The sequence below is a fragment of the Mauremys mutica genome, chromosome 23, assembly GCF_020497125.1.
Source record: "Mauremys mutica isolate MM-2020 ecotype Southern chromosome 23, ASM2049712v1, whole genome shotgun sequence".
In the NCBI taxonomy this organism is placed as follows: Eukaryota; Metazoa; Chordata; order Testudines; family Geoemydidae; genus Mauremys; species Mauremys mutica.
In genome coordinates this window covers 97,597-121,775 of record NC_059094.1, presented here as the reverse complement: position 1 = coordinate 121,775, position 24,179 = coordinate 97,597, and the positions used below count along the sequence as shown (strand labels likewise).

Below are 24,179 nucleotides of genomic sequence, written 5' to 3'. Positions count from 1 at the left end.
CGGCTCCGATTCAGAGATCTGCCTGCGGGGTGTGAACCTGCCACGAGGAGCGGGAAACGCAACCAGCAACGGGAGGCGTTGGCTGAGCTCCAGGCTGCCCCCATGTGGCCAAAGCTTAGAACTGAGCAGCGGAGTTTAAAGCTGGCACTGGGAGGGACCTGAACACGTGGGGCACGAAGGCCCCTGCGTGTAACGCTTGTTGGGTGGGCAGCTGAGTGTAGCTGATTGCCGGAGTTCAGGGCTGCACCCCGGGGTGCTGAGCAGGTGTCTGTGCTCAGGTTGGCCTCGCTATGCTGGTTTCTGGGAAGTTTGGGGCCACCAGTTCCCCCTAGGGAGAGAGGAGCCCGCCCAGGAAAGGAGGCTGGCAAAACTCTGGTACCAATTGGCAGTGGGACTGCCCCTGTGAAGAGCCACTACAGCCCCACCAGGGAGAGCCGGTCTCTCTTTATGCAGCCCCCCCCCCACTCACCCATTGCTCAGGACGAGGGTTGTGCTCAAAGATCTGTGCCCCGTGTTTTCACCTCCATGTGAAGCGCACAGTGCAAATAACCCTCAGCGCATCAGCTCAGTTCCAGGCCCCACTTCCACCCGCTCAGAGCGCAGAGCTCCCAGGCTGAGCCTGAAATTGGAAGCGGGAGACGCTATAACCAGCCAGGCTCTGTGGCTGGTGCCTGTGATCCCAGCTTCTGGGGAGGCTGAGGCCAGTGGATCGCTTGAGCTCAGGAGTTCTGGGCTGCAGGGGGCTGTGCCGATCGGATGTCCACACTAAGTTTGGTATCAACATGGTGATTCCAGGGAAGCTTGGGGTCCCCAGGTTGCCTAAGGAGAGGTGAACCATCCCCGGTCGGAAATGGAGCAGGTTAAAACTCCTGTGCCGATCAGTAGGGGGTCGCACCTGTGAATAGCCCCTGCAGTGTAGCCTGGGCAAGACAGTGCGACCTGGTCTCTTTTTATACAGACACCCCCCGCAGAGCCTGCAGGGGGGATGGGAGCACCCACACACTGGGGATTCTGACTTGAGGGAAGCAACACCCAAGCAACACGGATCTTGAAAAGGGGAACAGAGACACCCACAGATCCTGGATGGGGCCAGGCAGGGGAAACTACACACTGGAGCTAGTTCATGGGGTGGGGGACAGAGACACCCCCCCAGAGATCCTGGATGGGAGCACCCACATGATGGGGATCTTGAACTGGGAGGAGGGAAGCACCATGTACCACAGGCTCTGAAGGGGGAACAGGGACACCCACACACCAGGTGTCTTGCAGCAAGAGCTGCGGTCTTCATTTACACACAGCAGTGATGGGGAATTAACCACGTCCCTTGCGGAGCTTGTTCCACTAGATGATTAGCCTCATTGTCAGGGCGGCTTTAGGGAGTGTGGGGCCCAATTCGAACAGTTTCGATGGGGCCCCGGCAGGGATGACTAAAACAAAAAAACCCTTAAAAAAACCCCTTTCATTTCTTCCATGTATTATTTACTTTCCATTACTATATAAATAATAACAAAATTATCTATTACATACATTGCATCATATATTAATTAGCTGATATGCACTTTCATATTAGGAAAATAATTTGTTTTGATAGTTCTCCAACTGATTTTCTTCACTGTTTATTTTATTAAAATTTATAAATATTTCTTTATTAATATAAAATTGCCCCCTCCTTCCCCCCCCAGCGCCGCCCGGTCCCGTGGAAACAAACCCTCCTTCCCCAGCTCCGCCCCATCGAAACAAGGTTCAGGGGCGGGGGGAGGAAGAAACGGCACACATGGGGTGACCAGATCACAGCAGTAAAATAGGACCTGCCCCCCTCCCTGCTCAGCCCCACCATCACACCCCTCTTCACCCCCTAGCCCCCTGCTGGCTTGCTGCATCCCTCCTAGTCAGTCCCCCCCACCACTTGCCTCCTTTCACCTTCTCCCTCCCCTGTCAGAAACCCCCATGCCCGCCCCTAGAGCCCCTGCTGGCTCACTGCTCGCCTCTTTGTCCACCCGCCACTTACCCCCTCACCCTTCACCCAAGTATAAAGCCTCATTCAAAGACCCAGGGGTCACTATATTACTGCACACAGAAGTCAATCAATGCAGTTGTAGATAAATCTCTGCATTATGCATTTTTGTATAACTTTTATATGACTTTGTATTGAACCTTGGTAATATGTTATAGCAGGCCCTAAAGGTAGTGTAATTAAGGTAAAAGAAAAATGTCTTTTTGCTAGAAGTAGAATAAGATCTTCCCCCCACTTTGTAATCAGTTGCCCTGTTGAATGAATGAGGTGTGAATGAGGAAGGTGTGGAAGGCAGCACCTCCAGACAGCTGCAACCCTTGGAGAGGGGCTGGGAGCCAGACGGAGAAGAGCTTTGCCCAGGCTGAGTGGGACGGAGTTTGGGTGCTGCGTGCAGGCTCTGGGCTGGGGCACAGGGTGGGGTGCAGGAAGGGTGGAGGGGTGCAGGCTCTGGGAGGGAGTGCGGAGGGCTGGGTGCAGGCTCTGGGATAGATTTTGGGGGCCGGAGAGGGGGTGGTGGATGCTGGGAGGGGACTGCCATCACATGTGGCTTCCTTCCTCCTCTGCTGCCCCTCACCACAGCCTCGGTGGGGAATGGGGCTGCCCCTTGCCCAGTGTTTGCAGGAGTGGTGGCTGGGGGAAACCCAGTCAAACTCTGGTTTTACTCTTTCGTTGATGGGTCACTTTAACCCATTACACACCCTTTCCCGCCTCTCTCACTCCCCTTTTCTACTGGGCTTGTTTGCTCTTTTCGGTGGAGCCAGATGAAAACCACAAACCCCAGCGAGAGCAACAGGCTGGAAGACTAGACTGAACCCACCACCCAGCCTAGTCCATCCCAGAGCCCAGAACTGAGGGCAAATGTCCCCCCACCCCCAGGCCACCTGTTTCCACTCCTGGCCTCTCCCAGCACTGCCAGCGATTCTGTATGGCTGCATGAGGCGGGATTTCAACCGGACTCCCCCCGCTAAATTCACCCCTGTTTTGCAACCACTCTGCACCAATAGCACCTCCCTTCCCTGCCCTAGAGCTGCTGGATGGCTAGAAAGCTGAGCTGGGCATTTGATTGACCTGGAATATTATCATGCCCCCCCTCAAAAAACCCTTAATATCCACACAGCTTTGAGGAGGGAATAGCCCCTCCACCAAGCCGGTCTAATTTATTGTTGTAGGGCAAATGAAGGCGCCATAGTTGAATGGAAATATTCAGCCCCTACAGCGGTCTTGCAGCAGGGAAAGCAGAGTTGATGGGAAGGGAACTGGTCTGGATAGGAGCCCCAGTCCCCTTCCTTTGCAAAATAATTTGGAGAGGGGAATCAGATCACCCCGTGCCTCAGTTTCCCCTCTTGCCAGGAAGTGGGGGGGGATAAGTCTCAGCCTGCCGTGTTGCAGACCTTTCGCATTCTCCCCTCTTGATGTATTTGGTTTCCTCCTCCAAACCTCCCTCTCTCTCTCACCTGGAGTTCACAGCACTAAGTACCGGCTCGGGGCTTTTTTCCTGGGTTACATGATCCCGACTTTAGTTTTGAACCAGACACAGGCAGGCACCGACTCACCCTCAAACAGCAACACCACGAAAACCACCACACCAGCCCAATATTACAACCCTCCGGGGAATCACAGGGTCAGACACTCACGGCTGGAAGCCCCAGCAGCTGCTCAGGTGAGTGAGGTGCACGGCAGAGATTCCTGTCTCCCACCGGACCGGAAGCTCCCTCGGCGTCTCCTCCAGGTGAGTGCTGGGGGTGGGGGAGGGGAAGGAAGGCTGCAAAGCACATGTGCCTCCTCCCCTCCCCCTCCTGACCTGCAACACCCACGCGGCTGCCTCTGCCTCAGCCGGCCAGGGTCTCTCGTTGCCTAGCAACAACAGCTGCTGCTTCCGGGAGAGACGCTGCCGGCGCAGGGCCCAATTCGGGGGAATCGGGCAAATCGGCCTAAAGCCGGCCCTGTGCTCAACATTACGAGTTTATATCGAATTGAGCAGCGTTAAATCGCATTAACCCTGCACCCGTCCACACAACGAAGCCCTTTATATCGATATAAAGGGCTCTTAATACCGGTATCTGTACTCCTCCCCGACGAGGGGAGTAGCGCTGAAATCGGTATTGCCGTGTCGGATTAGGGTTAGTGTGGCCGCAATTCAATGGTATTGGCCTCCGGGTGCTATCCCACAGTGCACCATTGTGACCGCTCTGGACAGCAATCTGAACTCGGATGCACTGGCCAGGTTGACAGGAAAAGCCCTGCGAACTTTTGAATTTAATTTCCAGTTTGCCCAGCGTGGAGCGCTGATCAGCACAGGTGACCATGAAGTCCCAGAATCAAAAAAGAGCTCCAGCATGGACCGTATGGGAGATACTGAAGCTGATCTCTGTATGGGGAGATGAATCTGTTCTATCAGAAATCGGTTCCAAAAGACAAAATGCCAAAGCATTTGAAAAAATCTCCAAGGCTATGATAGACAGAGGCCACAACAGGGACTCAATACAGTGCTGAAACTTAAGGAGCTGAGACAAGCGTACCAGAAAGCCAAAGAATGAAATGGACGCTCACGGAGGGAGGGGCGACTGACGTCTGTAGCTATCCCACAGTTCCCCCACTCTCCGAAAACCATTTCAATTCTTGGCTGAGTTCCCAAAGCCTGAAGGGTCAAAAACATTGTTACGGGTGGTTCAGGGTATATGTCGTTCACCCCCTCTCCCCCCTCCTGTGAAAGCAAAGGGGAAAAAATCATTTCTTGCCTTTTTTCAATGTCACCGTATGTCTACTGGATGCTGCTGTCAGACGCGGTGCTGCAGCGCTACACAGCAGCATCCCCTTCCCTTCCCTTCCAGACAGCAGACGGTACAGTAGGACTGGTATCAGTCATCGTCATCCCGTGAGTGCTCCTGGCTGGCCTCGGTGTGGTCGCCCGGGGCGCCTGGGCAAAAATGGGAATGACTCCCAGGTCATTCTCTTCTTTAAGCTTTGTCTAATGGAGATTCAGTCCTGCCTGGAATATCATAGCAGCTGGAGGTTGCCTTCCCCTCCCCCATTTGAGCTCTACTTGCAGAGGCAATAAAGTCAGTATTGTTTCAAATTCCTGCATTCTTTATTACTTCATCACAGAAATGGGCGGATAACTGCCACAGTAGCGCAGGAGGGGTGGGTGAGGAGGGAAGCAATGGGTGGGGTTGTTTCAGGGGCACCCCCTAGAATGGCATGCAGCTCATCATTTCTGTGGGGTGTCTGGGGCTCTGACCTGTAGCGGCCATTTGCCTCTCTGGTTCTTTAGTAGGCTTGCCCGATAGTCCAGACAGGACTGACTCTCCCTTTAGACAAAACTTAAGGAAGGGAATGACCTGGGGAGTCATTCCCATTTTTGTCCATGCGCACCTGGCCGATCTCACCGAGGCCAGCCAGGAGCACCCATGACAGCAACAAACGGTACAGTATAACTGGCAATTGTCATTGTCAAGTTGCAAAGCAGCAGACGGGACAGTATGGCTGGTAACCATCTTTGCTAAAAGAACAGGAGTACTTGTGGCACCTTAAAGACTAACAAATTTATTTTAGCATGAGCTTTCGTGAGCTACAGCTCACTTCTTCGGATGCATAGAATGGAACATACAGACAGGAGATATTTATACATACAGAGAACATGAAAAGGTGGAAGTATGCATAACAACAGGAAAAGTCTAATCAATTGAGATGAGCTATCATTAGCAGGAAGAAAAAAAACTTTTTGAAGTGATAATTAAGATGGCCCATAGAAGGTGTGAGGAGAACTTAACATAGGGAAATAGAATCATAGAATCATAGAATTCAAGATCAGAAGGGACCATTATGATCATCTAGTCTGACCTCCTGCAAGATGCAGGCCACATAAGCCGATCCACCCACTCCTTAGCAAGCGACCCCTGCCCCATGCTTCGGAGGAAGGCGAAAAACCTCCAGGGCCATTGCCAATCTTCCCTGGAGGAAAATTCCTTCCCGACCCCAAATATGGCGGTCAGCTGAACCCCGAGCATGCGGGCAAGACTCTCCAGCCAAACTCTCTGGAAAAGGTTATATCATACCATTGACCCATTGTACTATTTACCAGTGTGGCACTTAATTGACCTATTGACTAAACCCGTTATCCTATCATACCATCTCCTCCATAAACTTATCTAGCTTAATCTTAAAGTCATGGAGGTCCTTCGCCCCCACTGTTTCCCTCGGTAGGCTGTTCCAGTATTGCACTCCCCTGATGGTTAGAAACCTTCGTCTAATTTCAAGCCTGAATTTCCTGACTGACAATTTATATCCGTTCGTCCTCGTGTCCACATTAGCACTGAGCTGAAATAATTCCTCTCCTTCCCTGGTATTTATCCCTCTGATGTATTTAAAGAGTGTAATCATATCTCCTCTTATCCTTCTTTTGGTTAAGGAAAACAAACCGAGCTCCTCAAGTCTCCTTTCATACGAAAGGCCTTCCATTCCTCGGATCATCCTAGTGGCCCTTCTTTGTACCTGTTCTAGTTTGAATTCATCCTTCTTAAACATGGGAGACCAAAACTGCACACAATACTCCAAATGAGGTCTCACCAACGCCTTATATAACGGGACTAGCACCTCCTTATCCCTACTAGAAATACCTCGCCTAATGCAACCCAAGACCGCATTAGCTTTTTTAACGGCCACATCACATTGTCTACTCATAGTCATCCTACGATCAACCAGGACTCCTAGGTCCTTCTCCTCCTCCGTTACTTCCAACTGGTGCGTCCCCAGCTTATAACTAAAGTTCTTGTTAGTCATCCCTAAATGCATAACCTTACACTTCTCACTATTGAATTTCATCCTGTTACTAATACTCCAGTTTACAAGGTCATCTAAATCTCCCTGGAGAATATCCCGATCCTCTTCCGAATTGGCAATACCCCCCAACTTGGTGTCATCCGCAAACTTTATCAGCCCACTCCTACTCTTGGTTCCCAGGTCAGCAATAAATAGATTAAATAAAATCGGACCCAAAACCGAGCCTTGAGGAACTCCACTGGTAACCCCCCTCCAACCGGACAGTTCCCCCTTCAATACTACCCTCTGCAGTCTCCCCTTTAACCAGCTCCTTATCCACCTCTGGATTTTCATTTCGATCCCCATCTTTTCCAATTTAACCAGTAATTCTTCATGCGGTACCGTATCAAACGCCTTACTGAAATCCAGATATATTAGATCCACCGCATTTCCCTTGTCTAAAAAATCTGTTACTTTCTCAAAGAAGGAGATCAGGTTGGTTTGGCACGATCTACCTTTCGTAAATCCATGTTGTAATCTATCCCAGTTGCCATCGGCCTCATGCTCCGGAACCACTCTCTCTTTTAAGATTTTTTCCATGACTTTGCATACTACAGATGTTAGACTAACAGGCCTATAGTTCCCCGGGTCACTTTTTTTCCCCTTCTTGAATATAGGAACTACATTAGCTAATCTCCAGTCAATCGGTACAATCCCCGAATTTAGGGATTTATTAAAGATTATCGCTAACGGGCTAGCAATATCCCTCGCCAATTCCCTTAATATTCTAGGATGAAGATTATCCGGGCCCCCCGATTTACTTCTGTTAAGCTGTTCTAGTTTGGCTTCTACCTCAGATACCGTAATGTCTACCCCCATATCTTCATTCCCATCGGTCCCTCTATCACTATTCCTTAGCCCTTCATTAGCCTCATTAAAGACCGAGGCAAAGTATTCGTTCAGATATTGTGCCATGCCAAGATTATCCCTAATCTCCACTCCGTTTAAAGTTTTAAGCGGTCCCACTTCTTCTTTCTTGGTTTTCTTCCTATTTATATGGCTAAAAAACCGTTTGCTATTGGTTTTAATCCCCTTCGCTAGGTCCATCTCCACTCGTCGCTTTGCCTTTCTCACAGCATCCCTGCACCCTCTGACCTCAATAAGGTAGGTTTCCTTGCTGATCCCTCCCATTTTCCACTCCTGGTACGCTTTCTGTTTTTTCTTAATGACCCCTCTAAGACGCTTGCTCATCCAGCTTGGTCTAAAACTGCTACCTACGAGCCGTTTCCCCCTTCTCGGGATACATGCCTCTGACAACTCCTGCAACTTCAACCTGAAGTAACCCCAGGCGTCATCTGCCCCTAGATCCCTAAATATGTTAGCCCAGTCCACTTCCCTAACTAGTCGCCTTAATTTAGTAAAGTTAGCCCTTTTGAAATCGTACACCCTAGTCTCAGATGCACTATTGATTATCCTCCCATTTATTTGGAAACGAATTAGCTCATGATCACTCGAGCCAAGGTTGTCCCCTACAACAATTTCCTCAACAAGGTCCTCGTTACTCACCAAAATCAAATCTAAAATGGCATCCCCCCTTGTTGGTTCAGCAACCACTTGATGAAGGAATTCATTAGCTATCACGTCTAGGAAAAGCTGAGCCCTATTATTATTACTAGCATTTGTTTCCCAATCTATATCCGGGAAGTTAAAGTCCCCCATGATCAAGCAGTTCCTATTAGTGTTTACTTCCTTAAAAACATTAAAGAGCTCTCTATCTGTCTCTAAGCTAGATCCCGGCGGTCTATAGCACACCCCAATCACTATCTCGGGGGAGGCTCTGGTAGTTTTCTTCCCCAATGTGACCATTGCCCAAACAGACTCTGTATTATCCATTGCATTGCTAGTTACCTCATTACATTTCACCTCATTATTGATATACAGTGCTACTCCCCCACCTTTACCTTTGCATCGGTCTTTCCTAAACAGCACATACCCTTCCATACCTGTACTCCAGTCATGACTACCGTTCCACCATGTTTCGGTTATTCCTACGATATCCGGTTTCAATTCCCGGACCAGGAGCTCCAGTTCCTCCATTTTGTTACCTAAGCTTCTCGCATTGGTGAACAAACATCCTAATTTTTCCTGTTGGGCTCCTCTCACTCTTTTCACCCAACTCGGTAGGGACACAGTACTTCCAGTATGTCTTATAGATCTAGTATCCGTCCCCCCCCTCTTCCTTACACGTAACTGCCCCCCTCTGGCTATATCTGTTGTTATCTTGTTGTCCTCACTCCCAATGTATAAATTTGGCGTGGAGAGCACCAGGACCTCTCCCAACCGTCTCCCCCCAGTGTCTAGTTTAAAGCTCTTTTAATCAGATGAGCCAGCCTCCCTCCTAGAAGTCTACTTCCTTCCCTACTTAGGTGGAGCCCATCCCTTGAGAACAGTTGTCTGTCCCCAAAAGCCTCCCAGTGCCCATACATCCCAAAGCCCTCCTTGTAACACCACTCCCTCAGCCAACTGTTAATCGTCACGATCCTGTCACCCCTTTGGCGCCCTTCCCTAGGGACAGGTAGAATCCCACTGAAGATCACCTGAGCCTCAATTTCCTTGAGCGTCTTACCCAACCTGGCATAGTCTCCCTTGATCCTTTCTAGGGAGAATCTAGCAGTGTCATTAGTTCCCACATGAAGGATGATCAAAGGGTTCTTACCCGCTCCTCTTAGGATCCTTTTCAACCTCAGGTCCACATCCCGTATTTTAGCACCCGGTAGACAGCACACCCTTCTGTTCTCCGGATCGGCCCTGGTCACAGGCCTGTCCAACCTTCGCAGTATGGAATCCCCAATAGATTCAATTAGTGTAATGACCCAACCATTCCCAACTTGCAAAAGGCAAGGGGATGCTGCTGTGTAGCGCTGCAGTACCGCGTCTGTCAGCACCATCCAGTAGACATATGGTGATAGTGAAAAAAGGCTGAACGGGCTCCACGGTTGCCATGCTATGGCGTGTGCCTGGGCAATCCAGGGAAAAGGGAGCAAAATGATTGTCTGCCATTGCTTTCACAGAGGGAGGATTGACTGACGACATTTACCCAGCATCACCCATGACACTGTTTTTGCCCCGTCAGGCGTTGGGATCTCAATCCAGAATTCCAATGGGCGGGAGAGACTGCAGAAACTATGGGATAGCTATGGGATAGCTACCCACAGTGCAACGGTCCAGAAATTGACGCTAGCCTTAGTACATGGATGCACACCACCGAATTAATGTGCTTAGTGGGGCCGCGTGCACTCGACTTTATACAATCTGTTTCCAAAAACTGGTTTCTGTAAAATTGGAATAATCCCATAGTGTAGACATACCCTGTGATTAACAACTTTGGTGGGTAATTGAAAGGCTGATGGTTCAAACCCAAGTGAAGATGGAGGTGGTTTTTTTTTAGTGATGAGAATCCAGTACATTTTAACAAGCAGAAAATCTCCTCAATGCTACTCTAGCCTCATTAGGCAAGCATAAGGAGCATTTTCGCCAGATGCACTGGTGGTATAGTGGTGAGCATAGCTGCCTTCCAAGCAGTTAATCTGGGTTCAATTCCCAGCCAATACAGAAATATGATGTTTTCTCCCCTGGGAATTGGTTTAATTTCAGTCACATTGTATCAGTTTAGCAATGAAATGAGAGAATCAATGTCCTGCAGGTCATTCAACACACAATGGAGGAAGAAAGGGGCAAGACTATACAATGAGCAGGTGGAGTCATCCTGGTATTACAATGTTTGGTTTATTTTTTTAAAAAACTTCCTTTACTTCCCTCTCCCTTTTAGACTCAGAGCCTTTAAGGTCAGAAGGGGCCAGTGTGATCATCTAGTCCGACCTGCTGCACCTTGCAGGCCAAAAGACCCCACCCACCCACTCCTGTAATAGACCCGGGAGGGGAGGCAGCTCTGTGCACTGCCCCTACCCCAGGCAGCACATGGAGGCCCTCTGCTCCCCTCCCACAATGGGTGTGCAGAGATGTGCCAACAGCACTAAGGTGGCTCCCTGCCCACTCTGCCTCCGTCCCTCCGTGCCACTCCCAGAAGTGGCCGGCATGTCCCCATCCCCAGGGCGGGGAGAGTGTCTCCATTCATTGCCCCTGCCCCGAGTACCAACTCTGCAGCGGCCATTGGCCAGGAACTGCAGCCAATGGGAGCTCTGGGGGCGGTGCCTGCAGGCAGTGGTGCACAGAGACCCCCTGGCACGGCCCACCTAGGAGCTGCTGCCAGAGGGTTGTGTGTACCGGTCACTTTGGGAGCTGCACTGCCCGGGGTAAGCGCCACCTCTCCTGCACCCCAACCCCCTCCCCCAGCGCAGAGCCAGCACCCCACACCCAAATTTCCTCACAGAGCTTTGCTTGTCTTCCTTTCACCCAGAACCGTCCTTCTTCTCCTGGGCTGCAAGTAGCCACCCCTGGGAAGCCAAGAGGAAGGCACAGGATTCTACCTCCCAGTAGCCAACCGCACCTCCCCAGGCTTTGCAGAACGAATGGTGGTGCTCTACTAACCCCACTTAGCCGCACTGAGGCGCTTAGCTTCTGCCCTGCCTTCCTCAGCTCGACTTTCCTCTTTTGCCCCATTCCTGCCTCACTCCCTCCTTTGGCAAGTCACGCAGAGGAGGCAGCAGGAAGAGCCGGCCGCCATTGGCCAACCTCCAAGTGCAGAGGAGACCAAGCCACAAGGCTTCAAAAGGTGCCTGGCCCAGATCCTCTAGCTTTCCCCTGCTGATGCCAAGGCTTTTTCTCAGCTCATTTCACCACCCTCTGCCCTGCAGGGGTTGAGTTTATCGTAGGTGTTACCCAAAATTGGGCCAGCTAGTCAGCGTAGGGAGGACTAATGACCCACCAGAGTTTGGCAGAAAGCAGCACATTTATTATACTGACAGCTAAGCTCAAAAGAAGAAGTGGGGGGGGGTGTCACACTCGCACTCGCATACTCATGCTCCCTGGAGAGGCACAGCACTGGAGATGTCAGGATTCGGCAAGGTAAGTGTCCCACAGTGCAGCTATGGATGGTGTGATGAAGGTAAATCTTCCTGAGGCACAATGAAATACAATGCAGAGAACCACTGGCCAGACGGTCCGGGCAAAGGGTATTCACTGGAGGTACAAGCTTGTGAGTGCTCTCCTGAGCACAGGTCCCTTCCCCTTTTAAGGGCCTGCACCTCATGGCCTGTGACTAGAGATGACTTGGCTGCATCTGGTTGGTCACACTCCACCTTGGGCAGTGTCCATGCTCTGGGTGTGTGAGCGCTGCCTAATTAGCGTCCCAGACACCTTGTCTACCTGGGAGCTCTTCTGCTCTTCAACCAGCCCATTCATCCCACCAGCATTCCAGGAGGGAGCAGGAGGGGGAAAGCCACTTCACAGGCATTCAGAGAGGGAGAGGAGACAAAAGTGGGAGCAGGGGAAGTATAAGAGACCTTTTGAGCATAGAAATCACTGCTGCTCCTACAACAGCAGGGACAGGCCAGTAGGAGCTGGGAAAAACAAGCCAGCATGTTTCTGCCTGGTTTTGAACCAGGGACCTTTTGCATGTTAGGCAAACGTGATAACCACTACACTACAGAAACTCTGTTGTAGGTAACTGCCTCTCCCTTCAGAAGAACATAAGAATGGCCATACTGGGTCAGACCAAAGGTCCATCCAACCCCGCATCCTATCTGCCAACAGTGGCCAATGCCTGGTGCCCCAGAGGGACTGAACCTAACAGGTAATGACCAAATGATCTCTCTTCTGCCATCCATCTCCACCCTCTGACAAACAGAAACTAGGGACACCATTCCTTACCCATCCTGGCTAATAGCCATTCATGGATTTAACTTCCATTCATTTATCTGCAAAAAGAAAGAGGAGTACTTGTGGCACCTTAGAGACTTACAAATTTATTTGAGCATAAGCTTTTGTGGGCTAAAACCCACTTCATCAGATGCATGCAGTGGAAAATGCAGCAGGAAGATATATACACAGAGAACATGAGAAAATGGGTGTTGCCATACACACTATAACAAGAGTGAGCAGTTAAGGTGAGCTATTATCAGCAGGAGAAAATAACCTTTTGTAGTGATTATTGGGATGGCCCATTTGCAACAGTTGACAGGAAGGTGTGAGTAACAGTAGGGGGACAAATAAACATGGGGAAATAGTTTGACTTTGTGTAATGACCCATCCACTCCCAGTCTTTATTCAAGCCTAATTTAATGGTGTCCACTTTGCAAATTAATTCCACTTCAGCAGTCTCTCGTGGGAGTCGGGTTTGAAGATTATTTGTTGTAATATTGCGACTTTTAGGTCTGTAAATGAGTGACCAGAGAAACTGAAGTGTTCTCCAACTGGTTTTTGAATGTTATAATTCTTGACATGTGATTTATGTCCATTTATTCTTTTACGTAGCGACTGTCTGGTTTGGCCAATGTACATGGCAGAGGGGCATTACTGGCACATAATAGCATATATCACATTGGTAGATGTGCAGGTGAACGAGCCTCTGATAGTGTGGCCGATGTGATTAGGTCCTATGATGGTGTCCCCTGAATAGATATGTGGACAGAGTTGGCAACGGGCTTTGTTGCAAGGATAGGTTCCTGGGTTAGTGTTTTTTGTTGTGTGGTTGCTGGTAAGTATTTGCTTCAGGTTGGGGGGCTGTCTGTAAGCAAGGACTGGCCTGTCTCCCAAGATCTGTGAGAGTGAGGGATAGGTTGTAGATCCTTGATGATGCACTGGAGAGGTTTCAGTTGGGGGCTGAAGGTGACGGCTAGTTAACATAAGAACATAAGAAAGGCCGTACCGGGTCAGACCAAAGGTCCATCTAGCCCAGTATCTGTCTACCGACAGTGGCCAATGCCAGGTGCCCCTGAGGGAGTGAACCTAACAGGCAATGATCAAGTGATCTCTCTCCTGCCATCCATCTCCATCCTCTGACGAACAGAGGCTAGGGACACCATTCTTACCCATCCTGGCTAATAGCCATTTATGGACTTAGCCACCATGAATTTATCCAGTCCCCTTTTAAACATTGTTATAGTCCTAGCCTTCACAACCTCCTCAGGTAAGGAGTTCCACAAGTTGACTGTGCGCTGCGTGAAGAAGAACTTCCTTTTATTTGTTTTAAACCTGCTGCCTATTAATTTCATTTGGTGACCCCTAGTTCTTGTATTATGGGAATAAGTAAATAACTTTTCCTTATCCACTTTCTCAACATCACTCATGATTTTATATACCTCTATCATGTCCCCCCTTAGTCTCCTCTTTTCCAAACTGAAGAGTCCTAGCCTCTTTAATCTTTCCTCATATGGGACCCTCTCTAAACCCCTAATCATTTTAGTTGCTCTTTTTCTGAACCTTTTCTAGTGCTAGAATATCTTTTTTGAGGTGAGGAGACCACATCTGTACACAGTATTCGAGATGTGGGCGTACCATGGATTTATATAAGGGCAATAATATATTCTCAGTCTTATTCTCTATCCCCTTTTTAATGATTCCTAACATCCTGTTTGCTTTTTTGACCACCTCTGCACACTGCGTGGACATCTTCAGAGAACTATCCACGATAACTCCAAGATCTTTTTCCTGATTCGTTGTAGCTAAATTAGCCCCCATCATGTTGTATGTATAGTTGGGGTTATTTTTTCCAATGTGCATTACTTTACATTTATCCACATTAAATTTCATTTGCCATTTTGTTGCCCAATCACTTAGTTTTGTGAGATCTTTTTGAAGTTCTTCACAATCTGCTTTGGTCTTAACTATCTTGAGTAGTTTAGTGTCATCTGCAAACTTTGCCACCTCACTGTTTACCCCTTTCTCCAGATCATTTATGAATAAATTGAATAGGATTGGTCCTAGGACTGACCCTTGGGGAACACCACTAGTTACCCCTCTCCATTCTGAGAATTTACCATTAATTCCTACCCTTTGTTCCCTGTCCTTTAACCAGTTCTCAATCCATGAAAGGACCTTTCCTTTTATCCCATGACAGCTTAATTTACGTAAGAGCCTTTGGTGAGGGACCTTGTCAAAGGCTTTCTGGAAATCTAAGTACACTATGTCTACCGGATCCCCCTTGTCCACATGTTTGTTGACCCCTTCAAAGAACTCTAATAGATTAGTAAGACACGATTTCCCTTTACAGAAACCATGTTGACTATTGCTCAAGAGTTTATGTTTTTCTATGTGTCTGACAATTTTATTCTTTACTATTGTTTCAACTAATTTGCCCGGTACCGACGTTAGACTTACCGGTCTGTAATTGCCAGGATCACCCCTAGAGCCCTTTTTAAATATTGGCGTTACATTAGCTAACTTCCAGTCATTGGGTACCGAAGCTGATTTAAAGGACAGGTTACAAACCTTGGTTAATAGTTCCGCAACTTCACATTTGAGTTCTTTCAGAACTCTTGGGTGAATGCCATCTGGTCCCGGTGACTTGTTAATGTTGAGTTTATCAATTAATTCCAAAACCTCCTCTAGTGACACTTCAATCTGTGACAGTTCCTCAGATTTGTCACCTACAAAAGCCAGCTCAGGTTTGGGAATCTCCCTAACATCCTCAGCCGTGAAGACTGAAGCAAAGAATCCATTTAGTTTCTCCACAATGACTTTATCATCTTTAAGCGCTCCTTTTGTATTTTCATCGTCAAGGGGCCCCACTGGTTGTTTAGCAGGCTTCCTGCTTCTGATGTACTTAAAAAACATTTTGTTATTACCTTTGGAGTTTTTGGCTAGCCGTTCTTCAAACTCCTCTTTGGCTTTTCTTATTACACTCTTGCACTTAAGTTGGCAGTGTTTGTGCTCCTTTCTATTTGCCTCACTGGGATTTGACTTCCACTTTTTAAAGGAAGTCTTTTTATCTCTCACTGCTTCTTTTACATGGTTGTTAAGCCACGGTGGCTCTTTTTTAATTCTTTTACTGTTTTTCTTAATTTGGGGTATACATTGAAGTTGGGCCTCTATTATGGTGTCTTTAAAAAGGGCCCACGCAACTTACAGGGATTTCACTTTAGTCACTGTACCTTTTAACTTTTGTCTAACTAACCCCCTCATTTTTGTATAGTTCCCCCTTTTGAAATTAAAGGCCACAGTGTTGGGCAGTTGAGATGTTCTTCCCACCACAGGGATGTTGAATGCTATTGTATTATGGTCACTATTTCCAAGCGGTCCTGCTATAGTTACCTCTTGGACCAGCTCCTGCGCTCCACTCAGGATTAAATCTAGAGTCGCCTCTCCCCTTGTGGGTTCCCGTACCAGCTGCTCCATGAAGCAGTCATTTAAAGTATCGAGAAATTTTATCTCTGCATTTCGTCCTGAAGTGAAATGTTCCCAGTCAATATGGGGATAATTGAAATCCCCCACTATTATTGGGTTCTTAATTTTGATAGCCTCTCTAATTTCCCTTAGCATTTCATCATCACTATTACTGTCCTGGTCAGGTGGTCGATAATAGATCCCTACTGTTATATTTTTACTAGAGCATGAAATTTCTATCCATAGAGACTCTATGGAACCTGTGGATTCGTTTAAGATTTTTACTTCATTTGAATCTACACTTTCTTTAACATATAGTGCCACTCCTCCCCCTGCACGGCCTGTTCTGTCCTTCCGATATATTTTGTACCCCGGAATGATTGTGTCCCATTGATTGGTCTCAGTCCACCAGGTTTCTGTGATGCCTATTATATCTATATCCTCCTTTATCACAAGGCACTCTAGTTCACCCATCTTATTATTTAGACTTCTGGCATTTGTGTACAAGCACTTTAAAAACTTGTCCCTGTTTATTAGCCTGCCTTTTTCTGATGTGCCAGATTCTTTTTTATGTGACTGTTTATCATCTGATCTGGCCCTTACATTATACTTCTCATTCCTCTGCTCCTGACTATAACCCGGAGATTCTCTATCATCAGACTCTCCCCTAAGAGAAGTCTGTGTCCGATCCACACGCTCCTCTGCAGCAGTCGGCTTTCCCCCATCTCCTAGTTTAAAAACTGCTCTACAACCTTTTTAATATTTAGTGCCAGCAGTCTGGTTCCACTTAGGTTTAGGTGGAGCCCATCTCTCCTGTATAGGCTCCTCCCATCCCAGAAGTTTCCCCAGTTCCTAATGAACGTGAACCCCTCCTCTCTACACCATCGTCTCATCCACGCATTGAGACTCTGAAGCTCTGCCTGCCTAACTGGCCCTGCGCGTGGAACTGGGAGCATTTCTGAAAATGCCACCATAGAGGTCCTGGATTTCAGTCTCTTCCCTAGCAGCCTAAATTTGGCTTCCAGGACATCTCTCTTACCCTTCCCTATGTCATTGGTACCTACATGTACCACGACCACCGGCTCCTCCCCAGCACTACACATAAGTCTATCTAGATGCCTCGAGAGATCCGCAACCTTCGCACCAGGCAGGCAAGTCACCATACGGTTCTCCCGGTCATCACAGACCCAGCTATCTACATTTCTAATAATCGAATCTCCCATTACTAACACCTGCCTTTTCCTAGAAACTGGAGTTCCCTCCCCCGGAGAGGCAACCTCAGTGCGAGAGGCAACCCCAGCACCATCTGGAAGGAGGGTCCCAACTACGGGAAGGTTTCCCTCTGCTCCCATTGACTGCTCTACTTCCCTGGGCCCTTCTTCCTCCTCAACAGCACAGGAGCTGTCTAAGCAGAGGTGGGACAATTCTACAGTGTCCCGGAAAGCCTCATCAACATACCTCTCTGCCTCTCTCAGCTCCTCCAGTTCCGCCACCCTGGCCTCCAAAGTCTGTACATGGTCTCTGAGGGTCAGGAGCTCCTTGCACCGACTGCACACATACGCCACCCGCCCACAGGGCAGGTAATCATACATGCGACAGTCAGTGCAATAAACTGGATAGCCCCCACTCTGCTGCTGGGCTTCTGCCTGCATTGTCTCCTAGTTAGTGAAAGGGTGGTTTACGGAAAGTAGTTTTGGAATGTGGTTCGGTTTATAGGTTTGAGGGGGGGCACGGGGAAGGGGTTAGGGCTGGCGAGGGGTTACCACTCCCTTCCCAAACTCCCTTGCGAAACTCCCTGTTAGCAGCCCCTGGTCGCTTGTGTGCGGCTTTATAAAGCCCTGGCCTGAGTGAATGCCCCGCCCACTGATTAAGGCTCAGCCAATTACCAGAGGCTTCGAGCTTTCAAACCTGCCTCCAACTGCCAGCCAGAGCACACGGTCCCTCAAACAACCAAACAAACAAACAGACTGACAAACACAAGCTCAGCACACAGCAAGTAACCCCCAAACACAAACAAACACACACTACAGACAGTCACTTACCCCACAGATGCTGTATTAGCTCCTCCTTCACCTGGAGAACTCCCTTGCGAAACTCCCTGTTAGCAGCCCTTGTTCGCAAAGCTCTGTGGGGTTCTGTTACTTTCTTTGTTGGGCCTGTCCTGTAGTAGGTGATTTCTGGGTACTCTTCTGGCTCTGACAATCTGTTTTTTCACTTCAGCAGGTGGGTAGTGTAGTTGTAAGAACAGCTGATAGAGATCTTGTAGGTGTTTGTCTCTGTCTGAGGGGTTGGAGCAAATGCAGTTGTATCTTAGAGCTTGGCTGTAGACAATGGATTGTGTGGTGTGCTCTGGTGAAAGCTAGAGGCATGTAGGTAAGTATAATGGTCAGTAGGTTTCCGGTATAGGGTGGTGTTTATGTGACCATCGCTTATTAGCACTGTAGTGTCTAGGAAGTGGATTTCTTGTGTGGACTGGTCCAGGCTGAGGTTGATGGTGGGATGGAAATTGTTGAAATCATGGTGGAATTCCTCAAGGGTTTTCTTTTCTATGGGTCCAGATGATGAAGATGTCATCAGTGTAGCGCAAGTAGAGTAGGGGCATTAGGGGATGAGAGCTGAGGAAGTGTTGTTCTAAGTCAGCCATAAAAATGTTGGCATACTGTGGGGCCATGCGGGTACCCATAGCAGTGCTGCTGACTTGAAGGTATACATTGTACCCAAATCTGTTATGAGTGAGGACAAAGTCACAAAGTTCAGCCACCAGGTTTGCTGTGACATTATCGGGGATACTGTTCCTGACGGCTCGTAGTCCATCTTTGTGTGGAATGTTGGTGTAGAGGGCTTTTTGGCCTGCTGCTTCTCTGTCTGGGAGGTTTCTGTCAGCCCTGGCACACAAAAAGGGTATCATTGCGAGCGCCCACGAAGGCGAGATGAATTTTTGCCTGCCATGCTCAGCTTGACTTGCTTCCTCACCCCATTCCTGCCTTAGATCCTGGGTCGCCTGGTGGCTGAAGATGGTCCATTGTCTCAAGCGGTGCCAGAGCCTGACACAGTGCCCCGGGCCGCCTTTGCTCTGCACATGCCGGCCGTGCACATTTGCAAATACTTTAAAGCTCCTGTCAGTAAGTTCTGGGGACAGTTGCTCACCTTCAGAGGAAGCTCCTTAAAATTGGCCTGTCTCACCCAGTGGTACATTGACCTCTGTTCAGACTGAGTCAAAGGGGGGTGGGGCTCGCCACTGTGGCCGCCGCTGCTGTGAGGGTGGCCACTGTTGCGGATGAAGTCATCCTGCAAGCACCTTCCGCCTAGCCACCCACTGAAAATCGTGTAGGGTGTAAGGTGTGGGTAGAAGAACACAGGGGGGGGCCTCCCCCTTCCCCCACCATTCGCCATCCCATACCCGGTGCTGCACCCAGTGGGGTAAAAAGAAAATGCGGCCATATCAGAAGAGTCAGTTGCATTATTTATGGTTACCCTGCCATTCCCCTCAGGCCTGACCTGCCCTCTAGCTCAGCCACCACTGAAAATTGAAACACAAAACAGTAGAGCCGTACAAGGCTTCAAAGCCCACCAGGCCCAACCCCTCTTCTAATCTGGCAGAAAAGACACGTTTCTCCTGACTAGGTAGGGACGTCCTATGGCCCCACAAGAAGCGGAAGGCCATCGTGTTTGGTCTCAGCAACGCTCGTGGAGCAGAGGGAAATACCTGGCTGAGGAAATTCCCCACAGATGGGTCTTGAGCATCACAACCTTGTAGGTAATGACAAGGTCCACTTACGCCACCGCCCGAGCCATTCCTCACATGTCAGCAACCATTTCTCCCAGTTCGCATTCCCCACCTCATCCCCAACCAAACACTAGAAGGCCCAGCCATCAACCTGCCCACTCTTGCAGCCCTCCTCTTCCGCCCTGACTGATAGGGAGGATTATTAAGCCTCCCTCCCTTAGGCCCTTCAGCATCCCTGGGGAAGACCAACACTGCCCAAGTGACTTTGGGCCAGTAGGTCAACCAATAGGGCTGCCTCCCAGGCCAGGCTGCAGCCCAGCTTCAGGACTCAGAGGAAATGGAGCTCGCATCCCTACCTACAGGACTCCAGGCATGGCCAGGCTTCTGGATCAAACGTCCCCTCTTGTGCTCAAGTCACAACAGCTAGCAGGCAATAGACAGGCTTTCATGGCATTGGAGAAAGCAAGATAGAGCCTTGGAAGAGCCCTTCTATCTGCAGCAGGATTAGCCTGTGTCAGTGATTAATGAGGTGGATCTAGTTGTAGATTGTTATTCATTCCGCACCTTGACAATTCACACAGTCCCTTTCCTACTCAAATCCCCAGCACCTCAGTGATCCTGGTAGCAGGGGTTGGGGCCTGAGATTTTCAGGGTCCTTTTTACCCTCCACCTGGAGTGAACTCAGCTTTTCCCCCATCCCAGACTATCCATGAAATAACAACAGGAGCATAAAGAAAGAGGGGAGGGAACATCTCACGGCTCTGGATGTTCCCAGGGCCCCCTGCTTGTCCATTGTTTCCATGGAATTTGGCCCCCTGCTTTGCACAAGGGACAGAGAAAGATCTTGCTGTTCCTGTGTCTGTGCAAAGAAAATTGTGCTTCTGTATGAAAGAGAGGAGGGAAATGGCCCCATGGTGGGACAATATCCTCAGGATTAAGACCTAAGAACTCAGGCTGAGAACTGATTTAACTCCACTCATCTGGGATTTAACAAATTGTCTTCCATGGAGCAGGGCCAGTTCCAGTGTTTTTGCCACTCCAAGTGGAAAAAAAAATAAAAAAAAGCTGCAATCAGTGGCAGCTCTACCTCTGCTGATTTTGGCCACAAGTCCTTCCCTCTGAGAGGGACGAATTGCTGCTGAAGCCTCTCCTTTCCATTGGCCGCCCCAGGCACCTGCTTGCTGGGCTGGTGCCTGGAGCCAGCCCTGCCATGGAGACACTGGGAAGATGGGGGAATCAGGAAAATACCAGGGATTCGTTTATGTTGTAAGTGAAGAATAACAAAAGCAGCTCTGGTTTAAAGTCACTTTTCCCTGACTGGGAAATGAACCCAGGCCTTGGCACTGAAAGTGCCAAAGCCGAACCACTAGACCACCAGGGAAGGACAAGTGCTGTTTTTCTCCTCACTTATGTTACACTTTCTTAGGCTACTTTCCATCCAATTTCTGAAGTTGCTCCATTGTCCATTCCCTGAGGGGCTAAGAGCAGAAAGTGCAGGAATCCCTGTACTCAGGGTCACAACCTGAGCCCAACTCAAGCTACTGAAACAAGCACAAATGATGCTTCCTCCAGCAGGATCACAGAGCCACACAAAGAAAACCCATGAGGAACAATCCTCCTCTGCCTTCATTTACCCCATCGCAACCCTCTCAGCAGCCAACTCTTGTGGGAAGGACACTGAGCTGATAAGAGCTCTGGCATAGAGACCAAGGGAGGGGTGTTGCTCCCCCTCAGTGAGAGCTGATCACATTCTGACTCTGGAGGAGGAGGGAAAGGCCATGGCCACATGATGGGGCCAGTATGTACCACAACATGGTTCTTTTATGTGGGATGACTCTGAACATTGACTGATCTCCACTTCCTTGGATTTGAAGAGATTTTTAGTTGGGCACTTAGGAGGCTGAAGCAATTTTATGGATGGTGACACTAGGATTAAAGGGTTATTTAATGTTGTAGAAATTGTTAAAAACACTGAGCTTAAACTGGAACTGCCTGTTGTTAAAGGCTGGTTTCCCCACGTCAGTTCCATAAGCTCTGCTAGAAACACCCTGGGTTCTCTTCTGCCTCGGTGGGAACTAGAGGGAATCGTCCCCTGCTGCCCTTGGCTCCAGGCTGGTTTTTCTGGGGCGGGGACGTGGAATTGGTTTGTTTGCTGTTGAGAAGGGAGCCAGGCCAGTTCTCAGGGAACGAGAACTCCCAGCATCTTCCCAGCCCAGCCCAGGCTGCTGCCCTGTCCCAGCCTCTGTTCCCCTGGGGGTAGGGTGACCAGATGACAAACATGAAATATCGGGACACGGGGGGGGGGAGCAAAAAAAAAAAGCCGGAGCACCCCCCGCCACCAGTGGCACAGCCCCGTCTCCACCCAACTCTCAGCTCTGACCCCCGATACACTCCCAGCTCCCCCATCCCCTCGCTCCTGGGCCCAGCCTGGACTCCGAGCTGTGCAGCTGAGCCACGCTCCGGGCCCCTCTTACAGCTCCCGGCCCAGCCACTCCTGGGCTCCATTGCACCAGCCCCACAGCAGAGGCTGCTCCACTCTGTCCCGCCCGGGACACTCGCCCCGGGCAGCCCTGCTCCAGCTGCAGGGAGCTTGGGGACCCCCCCGGGCAGGAGGCGAACCAGGCAGCTGGGCCCGTCCCCTCCTGGCAGGAGTCTGTCCGCCCCACGCGTGTCTCCACCCAGGCCTTGCCTGCTCCGCACTGCCCTGCAGGCTGCAGGGCTGGAGCAGCCTCCGTGCTGTGCTCCCATCCCTGGCCATGGCCCGTGTGCAAACCTGGGAGGGAGGAGGAATGCCGCGTGCTTGGGGAAGAGGCGGGGCCAGGGCGGGGAGTTGGGGAGGGATCCAATGGGGCAGTGAGGGGCGGGTTTGGGGCGGGTCCAGGGCAGGGATTTGGGGAGGGGTCCAATGGGGGAAGGTGGGGGATGGTCGGGGGAAGTGGGGGGTGAAAGCCCCTCCGGGTTCCGTCTATGCACCGGATCGGAGGGCAAAATTGCTTGTTTGTCCAGTGTCCCAACCGAACATCGGTCGGGACGCGGGACAAACAAGCAAATATCGGGACAGTCCCGATAAAATCGGGACGTCTGGTCACCCTATCTGGGGGCCCTGCGTGTTTGACTCTAGAGCAGGCCGGGAGCAGCAGCTGAGGCAGAGGACAGCCTGGGCCGGGCAGATAAGAAGGAGTTTAGCAAGCAAAAAAGTAAAATGGCAGGGGAGTATTACCATTGGTCTGTCTGCTTGGGGGCAGGGACAATAACACGTCCTGCTGCATTCGTTATTTCAAAGGGAGGTTTAGGATTTTCATTCTCACACACGTTGCACAAAACAGGACTCAACCTTTGCTGTAAACTAAACAAGCTGCCCACAGATTCTGGCAGCCACAATGAGCATTTGGGTGAGAGCTCAGACCTGCCCCTGTCCCAGAGAGGGGAGGGGGGTCATCTGTGAGAGGACTGGACCACTGACCTATCTGCTCCTAATTCCCAAACTTTCAGTAACTCTATTATCAGTGTCTGTGAGTGTAATTTAAACCATAAGAAAAACCACCCTGGGCTAGACCAAAGGCCCATCTAGCTCTGAAACTTCTCTTCTGACAGTAGCCAATAACAGGTACCCCAACATCCAGCCAACAAGGCACCACTGGGAGTTCAACCCAGAATCTCCTGTTTACAAAACAGATGCTTTAACCAGCTAAGACATGGTGCCTGTGTGTGGCTAAAGCACTCTGTCTGCCCACACCTGACTCTCTGCCATTGCCACCAGGGCCTGACAAGCTTTGCTTGTCTTTGGATTCTGCAAAGCAGAGGAGCAGGTGACGTTTTCCTTGCAAGCTGTGTGTGTGTGTGTGTGTGAATCTTTGGCCAGGTCTGCACTACAAAGTTGTTTCAGCAGAATTATATTGCTCAGGTGTGTGAAAAACACACAACGCTACCTCGGTCGGCAGCTTGTGGCTGGTGCACACACTGCAATGCCACGTCTGGCGACAAAACTGCCCTGTTTTGGTGACAAAATAAAACGACTTCGATGAGAGGTCTAGAGCTTTTTGCAGCAAACTTAAAGTGACAGAGTGTCAGTGTAGATGCTGCTGTTCATTATATCACCATAACTGGCCTTTGCCAGTATCCCACAATGCCCGCCGTGAACTCACCTGCCCTGCATTGCTGCTACAGAGCCATGGGCCCCTCCCCTTTCATAGCTCCGGGAAGTTCTGACAGCTGAGCCTGCTGCTCTGCTCCGGCAGCCAGGAGCAAATCACTGCCGTGGATGCTGCTCTCTCCTGCACTGCGAACACAGAGCAGGTGGTGGGAGTTTCCTTACAGTGTAGGGGGGCCACTGGAATCGGAACTGTGACACGCCCAGGACACCCCTTCCCTTGAGGAGGCTCTTACCTTCTAAACAGG

At 49.8% G+C, this 24,179-nt stretch overlaps 2 non-coding genes across 2 annotated transcripts; one reads left to right on the top strand and one right to left on the bottom strand.

Annotated features, from left to right (window-relative positions):
• The first annotated feature begins 10,312 nt into the window (after positions 1 to 10,312).
• On the top strand, positions 10,313 to 10,384 carry TRNAG-UCC. The gene has a single exon. It is a non-coding gene; the product is annotated as a tRNA-Gly (tRNA).
• A 1,927-nt stretch (positions 10,385 to 12,311) lies between these two features.
• TRNAV-AAC lies at positions 12,312 to 12,384 on the bottom strand. Its single transcript has one exon. It is a non-coding gene; the product is annotated as a tRNA-Val (tRNA).
• Positions 12,385 to 24,179: the final 11,795 nt, after the last annotated feature.